The sequence below is a fragment of the Crassostrea angulata genome, chromosome 3 (assembly GCF_025612915.1).
Source record: "Crassostrea angulata isolate pt1a10 chromosome 3, ASM2561291v2, whole genome shotgun sequence".
Classification (NCBI taxonomy): Eukaryota; Metazoa; Mollusca; class Bivalvia; order Ostreida; family Ostreidae; genus Magallana; species Magallana angulata.
This window is the reverse complement of record NC_069113.1, coordinates 43,335,242-43,343,704: the sequence shown is the minus strand read 5'-3', so window position 1 is coordinate 43,343,704 and position 8,463 is coordinate 43,335,242. Positions and strand designations below refer to the sequence as shown.

The following is an 8,463-nucleotide window of genomic DNA, read 5'->3' as shown; positions in this document are numbered from 1 at the left end:
AACAAATATCTCCGAAAGGAATACGTGAGTTTGTGAATACGTGTAGTATTTGTTTGAATGTATTTCTTGTCTTTTGTGCTGGATCGTGCAATCACAAATTTAGTTAAAATTAAATCAGGCAATGGCAATTCTCGGGCTGTCTAGGTTGCTGATACATAGCGAAAATAGCTGTTTTTTAAAGCTAAAATGTGCAGACTTGTCCCACGTCGAGACCAAACTAAGACTGACCAAGTTTTCAGGTATGCCCTAAGGTGAATGTTTTTTCAAAGATGGTTTAGAGATCGCCTCATTACAGATTTATCGCATAAGATTGAAACTTTCAAAGATGGTTTGAAGATCGCCTCGTTACGGATTTATCGCATAAGATTGAACTAATACTCTTAAAAACATACATATTACCTGGTTACAGATTTATCGCATAAGATTGAACTAATACTCTTATACATACAAGACTCTTCCTTTTATATACATGTAATACAAAGAGATTAAGAGTGCTGTAAAGCTCCTAGAGAAAATAAAAAGCATTGTCCTAAATAGTCCGCTCTCTCGTTGTAAAGAAAGGCCTCGACTCGATGTTCGGTGTAATGAGGCCGACAAAAATCGTTGTTTAGTTTAGTATGTTCAACCAGTGAAATACGATGTTGATGTGCGTCAACAGTCTGTCCATGAATAAAAAATCTTACACGAAACAAAAAAATAAACAAACAATCAATCATTATTTCCTATTTATTGTTTTTTGGTTCGATAAATAAGATTTTTTCATTGGAAATAATTTAGATTTCGTCGACGACATGCCAGTTTCATAATAAAAGAGCGTAAATTCATTCATGTCTCTTAATCAGACAATTTACATGTAACAACGGTAACACGCTACTAGTAGAATTTGTTCAGTGTTTTTTTTTTCTGAGGAAAATAGAAGTTCGTTTGTCTTCATTACGGCAGTTATGCAACATCGATACAATTTCACACTCTTTACTAATTTAGAGACTAAATTGTCTAAACTTTAATTGCGTTACCGAAAATTTCCCACGAAAGACGTCAGTATCAACGAAATAAATCGACGGCTTAGCACCGATTGAGTTACCTATCCTGAAAAAACCTGCATCCTTCATTGAGTGTCACTATTAGTTGAAGCTGGCAGTGGAAAGTTTCTCTCTTTACTATTTGTGTCACGTCGGTCCCTGAAAGTACATCAGGGGGTTATTACGTTTCCAGAATAATGCTTATTTTTCTCATGAGCTGTAATGGTAAAACTCTCTTGTAGCTTTGGGTGACAGTTTAAAAACCATACAGCATATGTTAATCTTTTGCAAAAATGCGATTCAGAAAATTCCCCTACCGACAAGACCTAAGGATATATAAATGAAAGAATCGTCTGATGAATGTAAGTAATGCTATTAGTTTCCTATACAAAAAAAATCAGCAGGCCATGCTTATCCGGCGGTCCAATGTCAAGATATTCTAAATGCACAAATGATGTAATAAGGCACAACAGGAAATTGCACTCTCACCATATATCCCATATGCGTAGGGAGTACTGCACTATGACATTCAGACAGCCCCCCCCCCCTTCCCCAAAGGCATCCTTCATTTTATCTGTATTGTTTATTCTTGAAGATTTTTATTTTCCCTCTTATATTTCCCTTAAAATGGTATAGGTTAGGTGAAAAAATTATCAATTGTTAAGATGATTTATTTGTTCCCTTGCAAATATTAGTATTTTAAAATAATGAAGATAAGTAAATAAATGTATGATTATGTGATAATGAAAAAATTCAAAGAATGTACTTTATTCAATTTATGTCCTTTGAGCATCTAGGCATACTTACAAGCTCTTAACAAACTATTTTATCTGCACAGCTTTAATAATAAGATTGGGTTTTATAAAACTTTATTTTGTTTGTTAGGATTTTTTGTTTTAATCGGCAACTGGTTAATATATACAAAATACTAAATGCAACATTTTATTTCAATACAAGAATACCAAATTATTATTTAAAGCTATTCTTCCATTAAAAATTTCTCAAACTAACTTCAAAACGGAATTCAGAGTTTGATCTTAACAAATTAAATTAATGTTGATTTTTGATCAAATAGTTTCATTTAACATGCTGGAAAAGCATGTGATCTTTTCATGTTTTCATATTTCAAATCCTGTTATCATAATCTAACATCATTTGGAGCGTCTCAACATTGATGAACTATTCATGCAATGGAGAATTTCAATAGATTTTAGCAGATTCATTCAATCATTTCCTATTTATCACATGATAAATGTTTCCTCCTTTTCCCCTTCTCTATGCATATATACTAATATTTTTTTCTTATAACCATGATCGGGAGTGCTTCTTGAACAACTTGTTTTAAATTTATAACATAAAAACAGACTTCCGTTTGATATTTTTTACGTTTATTCTCGGCAGATTTTTTTATCTGTTGAATAGATAAGCTTCAACCTAAAGCTCTCATTCGATCAATGTTTCCTGCATCAAGATATTCAATGGTTTAATATTTTACAATATTTTTAATGGGGTCTGTGTAATGGAACATAACCCTTTAATTAATTTCAAATTTCGATCCATAATATCCACAACTGTTCAGGTTAAAAAACGTTTTCGTTTGAAGATATTTTTTTTTCAGTTTACACATAATTTGGCACGAAATAGTTTAAGATACATTGTAGTTATGTTTACAATAAGGGAGCCGGGCATCAATTATTGCCTTGTTGTGCACTCCAAAACAATACAAGCAGGAATGATGAGCCCTGGGAACAGATGCTTACCTGCTTGATCACCTAGTAAAGATTAAAATGCAAAATGTTTAAATAAATACGAAGTCAAATAGGACACAGTTGCGCACTATTGGTGAGCCAAATACACGCCTGGACAGCTCCCATTCCTGGTAATCTTGTTTACAGCCGTGACGATTGGGATGATGGAATGTTGGATGGACAAATAAAAATAACACTGAAATTATAACGAGACAGCAGCGGAAACAGGTAAAACAAAAGACTACAAAAGAGATTTATACTGGTGTCTCATACTAACGCAAAACTTATTTTTTTCCCTAAAAAAAAGATATACCAAGTAATAAAAGACAACAGCAGAACACCAATTGGCGATTTTTGGTCATGGCTTATTTATTTTACAAAACCTACCAATAGTTTAACAACCGACCTGCCACCCACTTGGTGAGCAGGTATATGGCTGTACAATAAACAAAATCAAGATTAGTGTTCAATCAATGTCAATCAATCATGATAATCAATGCAAACATTGTTCAAGCAATATAATAATCACAATAATGCTTGCAATCAATAGTTAATGTCAATTATTGAAAAAAGTCAATGTTATCAAATGCATAAACTATAATGTATCATATATGTATATGATTAAGGCGGGTTAATGGCTAGGTTAGGTGGACCCTGGGAACAGTTGACCACCTAATCCCAAGCTTTCAGCAGGCCCTGGGAACAGTTGTGATCTTGAGTTATCAATGGGGAAATGGCCATTGGTGCTGAAGTGGCAGCCTCAAATTATGCGTTAGGCTGAGGACACTGGAGAATGTTGGGAACCCAGTGGCAGCGCAAGTCAGGATGCTAGTAGTGGCGTTGTCCAAACCCGCCAGAGTTGCGATCATGGGGTCATTGCGAGCCGTCTGGGTTGCGGTCATGGGGTCATTGAGGGATCTCCGTGCTGGCGTCCGTTTCCTTAGGTGGCAGGGGACAGTTTTTTTTGATACAATTCATTGTAGCCAAGGGATGCATGTCTTCGGAACTCTGTAACTAGAATTTCCTCAGTTCCCATTCAGCACAAATACCTTTAATTCACTCTTTATAAGGCCAATCACCAATTTCTGAAGAAAATTACTAATCAAAACCTGTAAAATTCTCTACATACTGGTTTTTAGGAGATTTTGACCCTTTCATATTTTGCTAATTTTTCATGATTTTTCAGCTTTTTAGACCTCCCCCAGCTAATTCCCTGCAGAGGGTTGACCTTCCGTACCGCGTGCATGTTGCACTATCACATGTCAGAAACTTACCGGTGTATAGTTTACAATGTCCCATCCACCTACTTTTCGTGTTATTTTACCTCCCGTCTGTAACTTGCAATTTCACTGTGTAAAGTCAGCACAACAGTCATAGCCGCAGGTTTCGCATTTTACTTCTGATTCTCATGTACCTAACATAAGGGGCCTACATATTGCATATCAATTTCAACAAGAGACACCCCTCTAACTAATGATAATCATTAAAAATCATTTCATGAATTTTAGCAACACTCATAAGCCTTCAAGTACAGCAACTCGCAATTTTACAAAAATATTGACGGGTACTTTATTCGAAACTGTCCCTTGCTACCTTTAACATACACTAACATTCTCTTAAAAGTCATCTTGTCTTAAAATTAAAAAAGCTTATGCTATTCTGAAAAAAAGTACACCACATTTTGCCAATTCCATTGAGGTTTAAGAAAAATATGGCCATTTAAGTGAACCCACCATTTCCACTTTCCTCTATTTAACACAGATTCACAGGGCTCTCCATAAATAAATCATCTTTACCTAACCTTTTAGAGGTCAACTGTTCTTCAACCTCCTTAAATAAGAAACCTTATTCAATGAGCACTACATATATCTGCTTGATATTATCATGATAAAAGCATCACATCACTTAGAAATCCCTTTACATGTATACCCTCCCCCTATCTTTTGATTTTCACAAGAAGCATTAGTTTGAACACTTTAACCTAATATTATGAAAATTGTGGCAGTTCCTTTGAGTCATATCTTACACAAATTTGAAAACAGCCATCACTGATATTTAAAATTGATCTTTTTTGGTAAATGGATGATTTGTAGCATTTTTATTCACAAAAAGTCATGTCGCCCTACATGTGATTTCTTGTTTTCATGAAAAACTAAGCCTATAATCATATTTAGTGGATATCTTATATATACTGGTTTCTAGTCTCCTTTTAACTTTGCTAAATTTGTAAGACCTACAAGTGTGATGTGTGCGTTTAATTAAAATGAAATTCAAACACACCCGGGTACTGGGGACGGATGAGAATTCCATGAAAAATGTTCAAATTTTACATGTTTTTCTACATTTTTGATGCATATATACAATAAAAGGGTAAAAATATGTTGTTTTTTTGTTCATTTCAAGAGTAACTATCATAGCAGATGTTATTTCAAGGTCAAATGTACATTTACATATCCTACATGTAATGGTAATGGAGTCCAGTGGAAAGAGGGGGTGGCTTTTTCAATTCTGTAAATACATCTAAAATACCATTTTTTGATAGGAAGGAGCAAAAACTTGAGTTTTTTGACATATTGTATACTTTGATAACTGCATTTGTCAATATGTAAAGTTCATTTGAAATAAAAATATGCTGTTTTAAAAAAATTGGGTGATATAAGTCAGGTGGATTAATGTTATTTCATAAAATCAGACAGGAAAATGGCTGCAAATTCATAAATTTAATGATTTAATTGATAAAACTGCTTTAAAGCACTTATTCTTATCTCAGTAATTAACTTAAGCCTATTAATTGTTTTCAGGATAGGAAATACCTACTCTCTAAGCCAATTTACTCTAGTGGTGGTCATTCTACACATCTAAGAGGGAGTTACTCCCCTTGAATATTTTAGCTAATAAATCATGTCATGACATCTGTAGCCAAGAAAATCATCCATTTTCACAAAATGTATTACTTATGGTACAAAATCCACTCAAAATTACACTTAAAAGAGAAATATGAAAATACCATGTAGTCTTGAAGGTGGCAGGGGACAGTTTTTTTTGATACAATTCATTGTAGCCAAGGGATGCATGTCTTCGGAACTCTGTAACTAGAATTTCCTCAGTTCCCATTCAGCACAAATACCTTTAATTCACTCTTTATAAGGCCAATCACCAATTTCTGAAGAAAATTACTAATCAAAACCTGTAAAATTCTCTACATACTGGTTTTTAGGAGATTTTGACCCTTTCATATTTTGCTAATTTTTCATGATTTTTCAGCTTTTTAGACCTCCCCCAGCTAATTCCCTGCAGAGGATTGACCTTCCGTACCGCGTGCATGTTGCACTATCACATGTCAGAAACTTACCGGTGTATAGTTTACAATGTCCCATCCACCTACTTTTCGTGTTATTTTACCTCCCGTCTGTAACTTGCAATTTCACTGTGTAAAGTCAGCACAACAGTCATAGCCGCAGGTTTCGCATTTTACTTCTGATTCTCATGTACCTAACATAAGGGGCCTACATATTGCATATCAATTTCAACAAGAGACACCCCTCTAACTAATGATAATCATTAAAAATCATTTCATGAATTTTAGCAACACTCATAAGCCTTCAAGTACAGCAACTCGCAATTTTACAAAAATATTGACGGGTACTTTATTCGAAACTGTCCCTTGCTACCTTACAGATGGAAGCCTGGCGGGAGTGCTACGGGATTTTATCTTTGGTATCGTACTACAATGTTGTATAACACACTAAGCTTGCTTGTAATGATTAAGTACACACATATGCGTTTATTGTACTATAGTGCACCTTGTTTGATAAATTGTACTTTTATGAGTGAACCTCATTTAATGTTTATTAGTACCCTACCGGTTTTCACCGGAGGGGACTATAGCTTTCTTCAGCGTCCGTCAGTCCGTCCGTCTGTCTGTCTGTCGGTCCGTCCGTCCGTCTGTCTGTCCCACTTCAGTTTTCCACACTTTTTTCTTTATGCGTTTGAGGAATAATATGAAATTTGCTGAACAGCTTCCAATATCAAACTACAGATCAAGTTTACACTTTTGTAGCGTCTGGTTCACATATTTTCTAGAAAATTAATTTTTTATATTCCAATTTTTTAATGTTCGGGTTCGATATTCTGCATAACAGTGCATTGTTTTCACAATTTCCACAAACCGGTAGGGGACGTATATTGCTTATGCAATTCTCTCAGAATGCTTGTTTATTAAAGTAACATTCCTGATATTTAATTGTAAAAAGGGGGTATTATTATGCTCCGTCCTAAGATTCCGCCTCCATCGCTTTGCAATTATCTTGGTATTCAATGAATACCTTTGGACAAAACTACATCTATTCACATAATGAAAAGAAAAGAGAGAAAGGAAAATTATTATCCTGGTAAAAACAGATGAATTTTTGTTTTTTGGTTTTTTTACTACTTGGTTGACGGGTATTTATTTGGATTAACTATTATCAAGAATAGATAGAAGCGACAACCCGGGACAGGCTATAATATCCTTAATTTATATTGAGATTTTTAATCAAATATCAATAGTATGGTGCACGTGCACGACCTGCGTGGGAATGTACACATCGTGATCTGAAAATGTCCAAGAATTTGCTGAAATGTGGCTTAAATCGCAAAATAAGGTATGAAACGATACGTACAGTAGTTTAACTCATACTTAGCCTGAATGGTATCCTTCGATGACTTTAGATTGTTGGTGATTAATTGGATTTCTTCTTCAAAATTTTACAGTTGATGCTTATTGTTTCACCAATTGAAATAAAAAGGATGCTGAACCCGATTATATTTGAGTTTACAAACCCGGTTAGAAATAACCGACCTGGATTAAAAACAAAATGAAAGGGTTTAAGATTGGAGCTAATCAAGTCTGCTGCTTCTTGTATAAATGAATTTATCCTTAGGGATAAATTCCATTATCATTTTCACATGTCATAAGTGCTGTACAAAAAGCTTGTATAAGACTAGCTTTTCTGAGGACCATCAATTTCCCGACTTACGTAGTTTATTTTGTGTGTACTATTTTTAAATCAAGGATTTAAGGGTGCTGAACCCGATTACATTTGAGTTTACAAACCCGGTTAAAAATAACCGAACATGATTAAAAACAAAATAAATGGGTTTAAGATTGGAATCAAGTCTGCTGCTTCTTGTATAAATGAATATATCCTTAGGGATAAATTCCATTATCATTTTCACATGTCATTAGTGCTGTTCGAAAAAGCTTGTATTAGACTAACATTTCAATCGCAACTTCTCGGGCCTTTCCGGCAGGCTCGGAAAAACACCTCGAATGTATTAACATCACCGGATGTTAGAATTTCATACAAAATGGAGTCGCTTCGCATTAAAATAAATATCGTCTAGACAGCCTTATCAGTCGCTTCTGTGTTATATTTTAAGGTATATCATTTACTTTAATGAAGTCTAGCTTAAATCTCAACAGATCGTAAAATGTGTTGTATTTTATATCAAGTTTATAAAAAGGGGGGGGGGGGTGTCATGGATGCCTAGGCAATACATTCGAGGTGTTTTTCCGAGCCTGCCGGAAAGGCCCGAAAAGTTGACATTGCTAACATTTCTGAGGAACATCAATTTCCTAACTTACGCAGTTTATTTTCTGTGCTATTTTTAAATGACAAGTCTTATTCACCTTCAAAATTAGAGAGTTCCAT

At 34.6% G+C, this 8,463-nt stretch overlaps 1 long non-coding RNA gene across 1 annotated transcript; it reads right to left on the bottom strand.

Annotated features, from left to right (window-relative positions):
- Positions 1–3,137: 3,137 nt before the first annotated feature.
- On the bottom strand, positions 3,138–7,539 carry LOC128175407 (uncharacterized). The gene is made up of 3 exons (XR_008242678.1): positions 7,449–7,539; positions 6,442–6,495; positions 3,138–3,709 (listed from the first exon to the last, which is right to left on the bottom strand). It is a non-coding gene; the product is annotated as an uncharacterized LOC128175407 (long non-coding RNA).
- Positions 7,540–8,463: the final 924 nt, after the last annotated feature.